The sequence below is a fragment of the Canis lupus genome, assembly GCF_048164855.1.
Source record: "Canis lupus baileyi chromosome 28 unlocalized genomic scaffold, mCanLup2.hap1 SUPER_28_unloc_4, whole genome shotgun sequence".
NCBI classification, from domain to species: Eukaryota; Metazoa; Chordata; class Mammalia; order Carnivora; family Canidae; genus Canis; species Canis lupus.
In genome coordinates this window covers 14,823-28,098 of record NW_027326451.1, presented here as the reverse complement: position 1 = coordinate 28,098, position 13,276 = coordinate 14,823, and the positions used below count along the sequence as shown (strand labels likewise).

General features: G+C 38.5%; 1 long non-coding RNA gene across 1 annotated transcript; it reads right to left on the bottom strand.

Annotated features, from left to right (window-relative positions):
* Window positions 1-606: 606 nt before the first annotated feature.
* Window positions 607-12,076, bottom strand: LOC140629664 (uncharacterized). Its single transcript, XR_012027491.1, has 3 exons — window positions 11,986-12,076; window positions 10,235-10,310; window positions 607-1,044 (listed from the first exon to the last, which is right to left on the bottom strand). It is a non-coding gene; the product is annotated as an uncharacterized lncRNA (long non-coding RNA).
* Between the last annotated feature and the right edge of the window lie 1,200 nt (window positions 12,077-13,276).

Below are 13,276 nucleotides of genomic sequence, written 5' to 3'. Positions count from 1 at the left end.
CCATGAAATTGCCATGGAAAACTAAACAAAATATGCACATGTAATTGGGCCAAAATAATCTGACTGTATCAAATAATTCTAATAAGGTTTCATGATTCAGTTGAGGGAAGGGCATCCCTGTTTCAGCACATTCACACTACTACCTAAAGAACAAGTGGCTTTAGGAACCATGAAGCCCATCCCAGGTGCCCTAGACATTTCCTACTGACTGAGATAATAGTAATTCTGATTCTATGATATGTGAAGAGTAGCATGTTGAAATTTTGCAAAGAGCCTGTGTTCATTTTTCTCAGCAGGAAAGCTACACACGAGAGTAGTTATAAGTGGGGCTCCAGCTGTCCCACTGCATGGTCTCCACAGACACCCAAGTCCCACGTAAGTTAACCCCTCACTCTTACACGTTCAGATATTATTATTTCTACATGTTTAGAAGAATAGTTAGTTAACAGTATACTTAAATACCCTCTAGCATGGAAAATACATATTAAGGCATCAGAAAACTTGTTTAAAAAAACAACAAAATTTTCAACCTTCTTGGCATAAAGACTATCTGATGTTCCATTGACTAATAGATTTGATGGTATAAAATTTCATACAAATCAAATGTAATTTTTAAGCCACTACCTTGTTTTAATTCTGGGTTGTAAAGAATTATTTTTTTCTTTCTCTCATCTATGTCTTCCCATTCCATTCAGTGTCTTCCCTTTTAACCCACTCCCTAGTTCTCACATCAAGACTTCTCACTCCTCCAGTGGAATAACCAGCACCAAGCTCACACTCCCCAAATCATAAATCTGTTTCCATATTCAAATCCTCTGCCTGATTTAGAGTAACATTTGCAAGATAAATCAAGTCTAACTTGACCATACTTCCTAAACATTCTAGAAGAAAAGCAAGTTCTCTTTCTGAAATTGAGAACAGGTGAAAACCAGTGTCTTCTTCAGTTATAACCATGAAGGAGCTGAGATGCCATAACTCTGTTGGACAGGAAATTGGAACAAACTCGTGACAGGTCCAGACGCAAAAGCTCCGACTCCTTCCAGCCTGAGGGTGGAATTTGAAGAGGAAAAGTCACTTGGTGGGTTATTTTTCCACTTGGGAGTTTAAGACACTTGAAAAATTTTCTAAAAACGTTAAAGAATTAAAAAAAAAACGTTAAAGAATAAAGGACATCTGACTTGAGCACCTTTGCCACTTTTAACAGATTTGATAAATAATTTTCATAGATTTTATACTAGCTTTCAGTTATGCAGATCACTGGAATGAAGTAGCTAAGAGCACAGGCAATCAGCTAGCAAGAATGAAAGCTAATTAACTTGTCTTTACTTTTACTATTCACAGATCCATAAAATGTGACGGTGGGAGGCTGAGAGTTGGAAAATGTGCTCTGTTGCTCTGAAAAAACTCAAGAAATGCTTACTTTACACAGTATACTAATAGCTAACATATTATTTTTCTCATTATATATATTATGGTAGTTGAAATTAGTACTGTGTAAAATTTTATTTTATGTTTTTAAAATATTTTCTTTATTTACTTGAGAGAGAGAGAGAGAGATCACAAGCAGGGGAGAAGGGCAGAGGGAGAAGCAAACTCCCCACTGAGCAGGGAGCCCAATGAGGGGCTGGATCCCAAGACCCTGGGATCATGACCTGAGCCAAAGGCAGATGCTTAACAGACTGAGCCATCCAGGTGCCCAGTACTGCGAAAACTTTAGAACATTAAGTAGATTTCAACATCTGTAAGTAGGAAACACAGTATCTGTGTACCCACTATAAAAAGTTATTAAACATATATTTAAATATATCACATATATTTACTATCTCTGATACACTTAAAGAGGCAAAGAGGTCTTCAATCCAGAAAAAATAAATTATACAGAAAAGAAGTACCTGGTCAATGAATATTACTCTAGGACATAATATGTCAGGTAGACAAAAGCATGTATATGTGACAGTATTTAACATATATCCAAAAATGTGAAGACTCTGAACTTTAGTAAGCACATTTAATAATTAAATCACTTAACAAGTAAATAATCATTAACGCCATAATGAAAGAAAGTCTGGGATTGACAGAAGCCTAATGATAGTATTGTACATTTGTATTAATCTTATATGATTTTAATACTGCCGCGCCTCACAGACTCCAAAGAGTACCACCCTAGAACTGCAACCATGTATTGATAGGTTGATATTGACACAAGATACCACTTTATCTTTTCCAAAACCTTCCATATCCATCGTATATTGGAGGACACTTGTTTATGCAATCTTTCTCCAATACTGAGCTATTTTATCATTTCTTGTCTTCAGAACTTAATATCTGAAATTAGACAAAGTTTTTCGAAATTTATAAGATTTTGAGATTGTAGATAATTTTGTATACTTTAAGGTAGTTATCGTGTTTTAAATTTTGTTATCAACTTTTTCTAGTTGATAAGTTTAAGGCATATAACATGATGCTTTGATTTACATATATGGTGAAATGATCACCACAATAGGTTCGTCTAACATCTATCTTCTCATATAGATAACAATATAAAGAAAGAAGAAAAGAATAAGGGAAAAAAATTTTCCTTGTGACGTGAACTATTAGGATTTACCCTCTTTACTTTTCTAAATACCATAGAGCAGCATTAGCTGTAGTTAGTATGTTGTAGGTTATATCCCTTGTACTTGTTTATCTTATAACTGGAAGTTTGTACCTTTTGACCTTCCTCCAATTTCCTATCTCCTTCCCCGTACTCCCATCCCCCAATTCTGGTAAACCACAATTCTGGTCTCTTTTTCTGTAAGTTTGGTCTTTTGTTTTGTTTTGTTTTTAATTTTTTTCTATTTTACTATGATTTTTATTTTGGTTTAGTTCTAATATCTTTATTTATGACTTGGATGATTTTTTGGTATAGTTGAACCACAATGTTAGATCAGTTCCAGGTGATTTGACACTTTTATACATTATGCTATGTTCACCACAAGTGCAGCTACCATCTGTGTTATTATATCACTAGCACAATATCATTGACTATATTCTTTATGTTCTGCTCTTTATTCCCATGACTTACTAGTTCCATAACTTAAGGCCTGTATTTCCCCCTCTCCTTCACCCATTTTGCCCAACCCCCCTTCTCTCTTCCCCTCTGGCAACCATCAGTTTGTTCTCTGTATTTGTAGTTTTGATTCTGCTTTTTGTTTATTCAATTTTTTAGATTCCACTTATGAGTAATCATACGGTATTTGTCTTTCTCAGTATGATTTATTTCACTTAGCATAATGCCCTCTAGGTCTATCCATGTTGTCTCAAATGGCAAGATCTCACCCATTTTTATGGCTAATATTCCAATATGTATATACCACATTTTATCTGTTGATGGATACCTATCCATTAACCTATTGATAGATACTTACTTAGGTTGCTTCTGTGTCTTGTCTATTGTAAATAATGTTACAATAAACATGGGAGTATATATATCTTTTTGAGATTTTTTTCCTTTGAATATATTCCCAAAAGTGGAAATGCTGGATAATATCATAATTCTATTTTTAATTTGTTGAGGGTCCTCCATAGTGTTTTCCTGAGTGTTGCACTACTTCATGGTCTTACCAGCAGTGCACAAGGGTGCACTTTTTCCACATTCATGCCGGCATTTGTTATCTCTTGTGTTCTTGATGATGAAAATGAGGAGAAAACAATAATTGGGTTTTTTTATGGCATTCCCCAGATAAACTCAAAGCATTTTAGATCACACACATTAGTCATTTGAATACCTCCATCTTTTCCTGACAAGTGTTGTTGCCAGAAAGGGCATTGAAGGGAATATTTACTGCAGGCCATTTCCTATTTCATTGTTAGCTGCCAAGGGCTGCCTTCTGGCCAGTGGCCATATGATGATGGGGGAGAAATCAACAAACAGTGCATCATCTTTTTTTCTGTCCTGGACTATGAACATTTCCAGCTCTGACAGCAGAGGAGTGGCACTGTGGGAAGTGTTATTCTCTATTTCTGTAGAAAACAACACCAGTGAAAGGAAGTTAGCCCGCAGATTAGCTTCCCTTCTCAGCCAACAGGTAGTTGGCAATTGTCCAACTTTTATGATTTTTGTAAGAAAAGTCTACTTTTCCATCATTACTAATGTAACAATGGTTATGCCTTCAAACTACAAAAAAAATTACAATCTCCTGTATAACCCTAATGTAAGAAAACTGTATTTGTCTTCCTGGAGAAAATGTTTAATGGAAAACTATCTTGAAATTCTAGCACTAGAACAGACCACAGAAAGGCCTCACTGTAAGGACAGACTTACATATCCTTCTGTTTTTAGTTTCCAAGATTGAAGAAACCATCAGGTTTTTTTTAACGATCTGTTTTAATTTTTTATTAGCTTTTCTACCTCTTGTAATCTGTTTTCTGTAAAAATACAAATTATCTTGTCACCCACATTTAGCCTTTTCTTTTTTAGGTTAAAACGACTCCAATCAACTCAACCTAGGCAGTGGGGTTATACCTGCCAGGCCAGGGGTTAGACTTTGATTCTACAGTCCTGGAGGTCTCTAGCAGGCAATGCAAGCCTTGGGGACTTGGTGAGGGTTGGGGATAAATCTTCCTGGAACAAGAGTTTTATTATACTATGGAATTATGGGTCAGTTTTCTATTAAAGTAAAACACGGATACATTACGGAGTACAGTATAAATTATTGAAATTAAAGAAAACATTGTGGGAATCTGACGCCTAAGAGCCCCCTCTGGTCAGGCACAGGATGCCCTGCTCTACCCTCTCCATTCTCATGGAATTTCATCCAATCCCAAAGTTGGGGAGTTTGACTTGGAAACAAGAAGGCTTCCTATAATCCTATCCAGAGAGAAATTACTATTCATGATGATTTACAGATGTGTAACTACTAAAATTTTACCCAGTGATAAAATTACCCAATCTATCCCCATTTAGCTATTTACCACAGGAAAAAAAATGTACTAAAAACCAGTCTAAGTGGATCTTCTCTACTATTGATGGCTGGAGGCCCTGAGGCACTTTAGAATTTAAACTGGTCAGAAGACTATACAAATAGTGACAGAGTTCAAGCAGTTTTAATCAGCAACTTCAATAAGAGGAAATATCGATCCAAGTGTTATGTGAAAGCTATGTTGATCTTTTGGCTCATAAAACGGGCTGTATATAGTCTATGACTTCTCTGCTGAGTAATGTGTGCATGTGTTGTGTTTAATCTAGGAGACAATTAGTATTGGCTGCAAGGAGCTAATACACATTTTCAAACCTTAAAAATGACATAATAGATTTTAAATGTCCCTCTTAAAGAAAATTCAACAAGACAAGCAAACAAATTTTACCACCAATTGCTAATTACAAAATAAGTACAGTAATGGGATATTTCCATGTGCATGCTCCAAATCAGTGCAACCTGTCCAGCAGGGCTCTTCAAGCATAAAGACCAGCCTGGAATGGTGCTGTCACTCACTTGGAAGTAATAGTGGAAATGGTTCTATGTGTCCTGCTGCCTAGAGGTCCTTAAAATGCTGAGAAGAGGTGATGAATGGAGAGAAGGAAAAAGGAGTATCCAAAACAGTAGAGGTAGCAATCAGGAGACAAGCCACACAGTACAGATTTCCCACTTGGTCTCCAGAATAAAACAAAACAAAGCATAGAGTCAACTGACAGACTCATAGTTTCAGAAAACTTTATGCCTGATTGAATAAGAAGTGTGTTTCAATATATTTAACTTTCTTTTAAAATATTCTAATTCATATAACTATTATGCCTGCCCTGTAAGCAAACCTGAATCTTACTACTGATATTTTGAATTTAGCCTGGTTTATATGCTCCCCCATATTCTTGCCACTGGGAGAAAGGGAAATCTGGAATTGAAATAGAATCTCCAATCCTCACTCCATATTTTCTAGGATCTAAACTAAAGCCAAGGCATTTGAGAGTAAGCCTAAAAATCTAAGCTGGGCTATGTAGAACTCAAGCAGTTTTACTTTTTGTTTCTTACTTTTTTATACTGTGGGCTCTGCTGAGATTGAAGGGTCAGTTATCACAGTGTATTTCTTTCTTAGGGAATGAAGTCAGTCTCCTATACATCAGTTAAGCCCCATTTCTGACAGAATTGAATAAATGGAAAATGAGATTGCTAGTAATTTTCTCTTTGGTAAAGATGATTCTACCAGTGTAGAGATGATACAGTAATTCTAAGAGAGCAGTTAAAGATCAAATATGAATCTATGGGATATGAACAAAGATTTTTTCTTTAATTTCTGACTTGCTCTTGACCACTTATTATGGCAAATGAATGCATGAAAGGAATCCTCACTTTCTGGATAAAGCATCTGTCCTGGTTTGGCATGGCCTTCAACTTACCATTTCTTTTCTTTTTTCTTTTTCCTTTTTTTTTTTTTTTGAATTGAAAATAAGCTCCACAAACTCTTTGGCACATTTTCTAGGCTCTGTTAAGCTACCTGATGAATTGTCTTCCTTAACCATCCAGGATGTCTCTGATGACACAGCTCATGTCAGTCTGATACTCAAGGAAAAGACATTCATTTGCAGCTGCTACAGGAATGTGACAAAGCGGGATAATTTAATGATAAGAGAGCAGAGGTTGTTAGGACTAAATGAGATGAAGAGGAAAGCTCACCAAGGGCAAGAGCCTGATGCCCTGCCCAAAGGTGCATCATTGCAGCAGTCCACGCTATCGAGCACCTGGAAAGAAGGGAAGCCTCTCACTGAGTGTGGCTAGTCACTGGAGACCCATAGATGTGTTCAGTGTCACATTTGTTTTCAGTTAAGGCTAATGAGCATTCATTGATTAGATTTCTCACTTGCCGATAGCATTAAATGATAGGAAAAAAGGTCTCTCAAATGTTTTATTAATCTAAAATTGTTTACAGATTAATTCTCCAAATGCTCTACTTGTATCCTAATGGTCTTTGTGTAACCTACAATGCCAATATACTAATCAGTTTTGTTTTGATCATTCACTTTATGGATCAAAGATAAAGCATAGTGATTTATTTGGTAAGTGTAGTCTCTTGGGTTAGCAGCCTTGAGATTTCTCTTACAAATCACTGATGATCCTAAAGATGGTCCTAAAGCTAGCTATGCAAAATGTTTAGCTCTTCAATGTTACTATTTTGATTTTAATTGCATTTTCCTAACCTTATTTGCATGTCCACTGACACATGGCCCTTACTAAGCATCTTATGCAAACCAACCTTCATGCCCAATAAGAGGTCAAAGAATGTGTGGGTGCTTCTTACCAGATGTCCCCTTTTCAATGACCAAAAGACCTTAGGTTGCCATGTGGGCTCTAGACCTGCCTCTTTGCTCCCCCAGTAGATCCAAACAGGATCAGAGGGCCAGAGACTTAAGCAGGGCTTCCTGGGAACACCAAGAGAAACCTGCTTGGGGTCAGGGATAAAAGCTTTGTTCCCAGGCATATCTTGCAATGCCAAGTTGCAGCCTGGAATTTTTACAGCAGAGTTTTTAAACCTCTGACAATGAGAGTTTATAATGGAAATGCTGCCAGACCTTTAACTATAGCGACGCCACTATAATATTTATAAGTACCTTATACTCTTTCCAAACACATGTGCTCATTACTTGTGTCTCTGCTTCTGCCTCACTTCAGGGGAACCTCTCTGTATAAACACAACAGATTGGCTTGCTTATACTTCCAGACTCTAATTGCTCTCCATCTCTATCTGCGAAAAGAAAGCCAGCCCTGGGGGCCAAGCAAAGAAGCCTCTCCCTCTTCACTTCACACAGCTACAGTGCTCTATAACAGACTTCTCTGTTCACTTTTGGCTATCAGAGTGAGTCAATCCGCACATCCTTTTGTATTTTCTTATAATTAGTTCTTTCAATGATGCACCTGAATGAAGGAGAACTAACTGGTGGGTTGGAGACAACCGGTGAACCCACCGGGTCTGACAGAATCTGACCGTGAGGCAGGTTTTAAGTAAACAGGGGAAGAGGCAAGAGGTGGTACACTTCAGTGAAAGGCCACTCAGAGTGCTGACAGCTTATCTGGTCCAACGTAAGTAAGTTTCCAGGGAAATTGATTGCTTAATAGTGATCAGGAATGACAAGGATTTCCTAACTCTTTTATTCAAACCTCCCAGCAATTGTGTGTCTGGGCACAAAGTCATGCTGAGCTGTTGATCCGTGAGACAGCAAGTATGGCCTGCAGGTGAGAAGGATGCAAACAAAAGGAAATGCATCCTCCTCCTTCATGGGCAGAGGATGGAAGCCAGCTTCTCCAAATGACTCAGGTCACTGGGCATCCACGTCTGCAAGATGGAATGCAAAGCAGTGCCATGGAGAGAGAGTTTCTATCACTCATGCAACCAGCTTGAGTGCCCAGTCCTCAGAAAACAGGTGTGAGTTTATTGGCAGTGGCCTTATGGCCTGAGACTTTCAGTCAAAAATTAATCAGGAATGAGAAACAAAGATTTATATACAAAAATTTCATTGCTAGATTCCAAGATCATGAAACTAAGTGAAGGTTGCACCACTTAGCCAACTTATCAGGTCCCTCAGCACTTACGGGGAAGAGTGGTTGGTCAGTCAGTCCTCTTCCTAGGAGCACTACCATGTGGGATGTGCAGCATGGCCATATGCTATCTCTCAGAGTCAGATGAGAAACCCCAGTGTTGATGACTTATTGTGACAACATAGAGTCATGTACAACATATTGGAATACAGACTAATTAACTTCTTCAACAAATATTCTCCTAGATTAAGGTATCCAAACAGATGATATGTAGCTAATTAAGGGGAAATGGATCAGTAAACACACAATCACTGCAAAATGTGGAGGAATTGATGGGTACTGTGGATGGCTGAGCACCTGATGTTAGGGATGGGAAAGAAGATAGCATCTTGTGTGAAGAGCCTGGGAACTTTGTCCTTGAAGTAAAGAAGAACTTTGAGGGTGAGCCAGGAAGAAGCAGCCAAAGGTGCCTACTGCATATGAATTTCTGTCTGCTGATATGACTGGTCAGCAGCATAGGTAGCAACTGTGATCAAAAGAAGGAAAACTGCCTCAACTAATGACCTGACCATTAATATCATTATCATGTTGGTGTCTTTAGTCTGAATAACAGAAAGTAACCCAGCTGGCATTTGGATATTAAAAAAGATTTATAGCAATTTTACTTACTCATTATTATTCATAGAACCACATGTCAAATATCCACTTGGTATCACTGTTCTTTTCCCTCAAAATCTCTGGCATTGTCTGCACAACAAACTAAGTAAACAATCATGTTCAGAGTAATTACTGCAACTGGTATATGAGGGTTTATCTTAATGTAAACAAAATGTGCCCCCGGCCACTGCAAAAAGAAAAATGATGCAGTAAAACAATTGGGAGGCTTCTACAAAAAATGTAGCATGGAGGGAATACTTATAAATACCTTCAGATCAAGGAAAGATGGTGTCAAACAGGTGGAAGGAACATCAAAATTTTTCTCTTTCTTTCTAAGGGACAAGACAAAAGTGTAAAGGAAGTAGGGCAATCACCCACCTACTAGGAAAACCCCAGACCTCAGGAGTGGAGCCTGCAGATTTCAGGGCGATGCACTGGGACACAAAGTGAGGTGGGGCTGGGTCCCTGGTCATGGGTGTGGGAGCCTGTGTGATCTTGGGTCTTGCAGTGGCCGAGTATTTGCATTTGCACACACAAGCCCTGACACCTGCCCTAGGACAGAACTGTGGCTGCACCCCTCCCCCCCCCCCGTGCAGTCTAATTTAAGTGTTGTGTTTTCTAACTAGTCTATATTTGAGTAGTTGATTTCAGATAACCCTTGAAAACAGGAAGCAAATGCTATAACTTTAAAGAAATATTTGGCAATCAACCCATAAAGGATAACAATCCTAAAATTTTTAAATGTAGGGGAAAAAAACCTCAAAAATTTAACATTAAAAGTTTCATGTGTGTTTTTTTCCTGTAGTTTGTCAGCATTCATTGTGGAAGACATAAGGAGAAGAGTAAAGATTTAAAGTTGACTAAATAAATGAATAATTGAAAAATTCCATAGTCCCTCTTCTCAAGAGAAAGGTGAAATGATAGGAAATCACTATTTCCAATTGTAACACATTTTCATTGAAGGAAAACAAAGGATCATTTTCCAAAAGGCAAAACTGAAGTTAATATAATCATCATGTTGAACATGAAAGAAAAAAATTAAAATAATGAAGAGAACGTTATTCCCTTACCCACGAAAATGCTGCCATCATATGGCAGGGAAGTAATGAAGTGCAGAGGTGCTGTTTACAGGGACTCCACCTCCACCTGAAGGAGACTTCTGAATTAGACAGGAATGCCTGTTCCTGGTGGCACTAGCAGGCACTTAGCACCCTGCAGGGGCCAATCCTTATAACGAGGCCAACCAAGACAATCAGATGAGGCAAACATAGGAGTGAAGTGAAGGAAACTTGAAATTCTCTTTGTTCAAATCTGGGCATATTAAGTCTAGACACATATTATATAAAATTCATTTGTACTGGAGCTAAACATATAATTGAGGCAGTGACCTGACCCTGCTCAAGCTTCTGGAAATCTAGCTGAAACAACAGTGAACTTCTCTGCCTTCCAGTACCACTAAGGAAATGTATGTTTCTCATTCCAGTACAAAGGTCACTCATCCAGAAAGCAATGCTGATACACCTGTTTGGCCTTGCCTGCCATGCAGCCTCTCCCAGCTCCAGTGAGTGCCTTCGAAGTATGGCGGCATGCCCTAGGTCAGAAGGCAAATGGCATTAGCTGAATCACCGTCTGGAGAAAGAATGTTAGTCTCATTGTTCCCTTCTGTGAGGAAAGAACAACTAACCTGGTAACCTAAAATATCTCTCTGGAGAACGACAGTACATCTTCTGGGAGAAATTATATATTTCTGATCTGAGCAGTGAGGTGTCTCCTAAGACACAAAATTTCAATACAAACTCTAAATGCTCTAGGTCTTCATCCCTTTCCAAATACATCTTGCTATACGATAAGCATATACTGACAGCATTTTCACTTTGAGCTTCACTGAGAACCCCCAACTGATCCAATTACATGTTTCAACCAGCAGTCAGATTCTAACCTCTGGAAGGTTTCCTGAAATTGATATAAACCTCACCAAAGATGCATCTCTTTCCCTGCAAAGAATGAAAGAAGAATCATCCAAAAGATGGAATTACTTTAAAAAGTGGACTTTTCCCCTGCCTCTCTCTGTAACAAGCACTCTCTTGAGCAGTATTCTTCCAGCCAACAACAGAGTAGAGCTCTTCACGTGAACATGTGGCTGTGTAAAGAAAAGCCAGAAAACAACTCTCTTAAACAAATAAACAATTCAGCACTTGAACTTTATGTTCCTAATCTCTGCCATCATTAATCACATTCAAAGTTTGTCTTTAGAAGCCTAAATGAAGGAGTGGGAGGTGTAGGAAAAGGAAGGAAAATAAACTCCTGGGCCACTTAGATTCATGAGACACATCAGAGATGAAAAACCCACTTCCACTGCCAATAAAAGACCTCAGGAAGCTTGTTAGAGGTGGCCCACGTGGATACTACGGGATGGCTATGTGGAAGTCAAACAACTGTGAACCCAACATTGAATGAATATCATTTTAGCATTCTGAAAATGAACCTCATCTGACTTTCAGTAGAAAATCCAGGAAGGGATCTGAAAGCACTTCTCCCATGTATTCATGTCCTTTGTCTAAGAAAAAGAAAAAAACCTCAAAACACAAATATAGATGGCCAAAGCCATCTCATTAAAGAGTCGCGCAAATATAGACATCATAGATGCAGGAATGAGGAGAAGAGGAGAAGACATAGAGCACAGAAACCACCAAATGTCCTTCGTCTCAGCCTCACATGGCCCTTCTCATCACATCTGAACCAGATGTGCAAGGAACAATGCTGTATGGCCATCTCCCAAGCCGGGAATGGAGCAAGCAAGTCAATTCGTGTAGCTTCTTGCCTCATCTTTGTAATGGTTTCTTTTCTTTTTTTCAAATCTTCAGACTCCCTTCAGATCCTCTATCATCATTTTCACATTTACAAATGAAATGTTCTATTCCAGATAAATCTAAATGTGAGGTCACTGGGTTGCCTAGAGCCATGTTCCATAACGCAGTAATGAGAGCCCATCCCTTGAGGAGCCAGGCTGGGCCTTACTGTGTATTTTTTGTATATCCTGCTTATGACACAGGAATGTTCCTGATTTATAGCAATTAGTGAAATAATAGAAGGTTCTCCTTTTGCCTTCTGGTTTTGTTTTCTTTTGTTTTTTGCTTTTTGGATTTTTGTTTTGTTTTGTTTTGTTTTATTTTTTATGAGAGAGAAAGAGAGAGAGAGAGAGGGAGAGAGAAAGAGAAGCAGTGAGCCCAATGTAGGATTCCAGGATCATGTCCTCGGCCGAAGGCAGGCGCTAAACCACTGAGCCACCCAGGAATCCCCCTGTTGCTGTTGTTAGAAAAACTGCTGATTGCTTTCTGGCTGAAAACTGTCTTGCTGGTTGTCAAAGAATATTATCCAAGTGATGAAAGCCAGCTGGTTACTATACATTTGATGAGGCAATAGGATGTGCCTGCTGAGGGTTAATGCAGGCCAAGAGGTTCATCACAAACCCGTGGAATATCATGAGCTTGATCAGAGATCTAGTTGCCAGCTCGTCAAGGGAACAAGAAAATAGTCATTTAAATAAATGCTTTATTGCTGAGATATGCCGTATAGGCTTCATCCATATTCCCAACCACAAAAGCAACTTAGAAATTGGTTGTGTAAATCAATGCCCAGAAGTCAGTGGCATTTCTATACACTAACAATGAGACTGAAGGAAGAAATTCAGGAGTCAATCCCATTTACAATTGCACCCAAAAGCATAAGATACCTAGGAATAAACCTAACCAAAGAGGTAAAGGATCTATACCCTAAAAACTACAGAACACTTTTGAAAGAAATTGAGGAAGACACCAAGAGATGGAAAAATATTCCATGCTCATGGATTGGAAGAATTAAAATTGTGAAAATGTCAATGTTACCCAGGGCAATGTACACATTTAATGCAATCCCTATCAAAATACCATGGACTTTCTTCAGAGAGTTAGAACAAATTATTTTAAGATTTGTGTGGAATCAGAAAAGACCCCGAATAGCCAGGGGAATATTAAAAAAGAAAACCATATCTGGGTGCATTTGGCACAATGCCAGATTTCAGGTTGTACTACAAAGCTGTGGTCATCAAGACAGTGTGGTACTGACACAAAAAC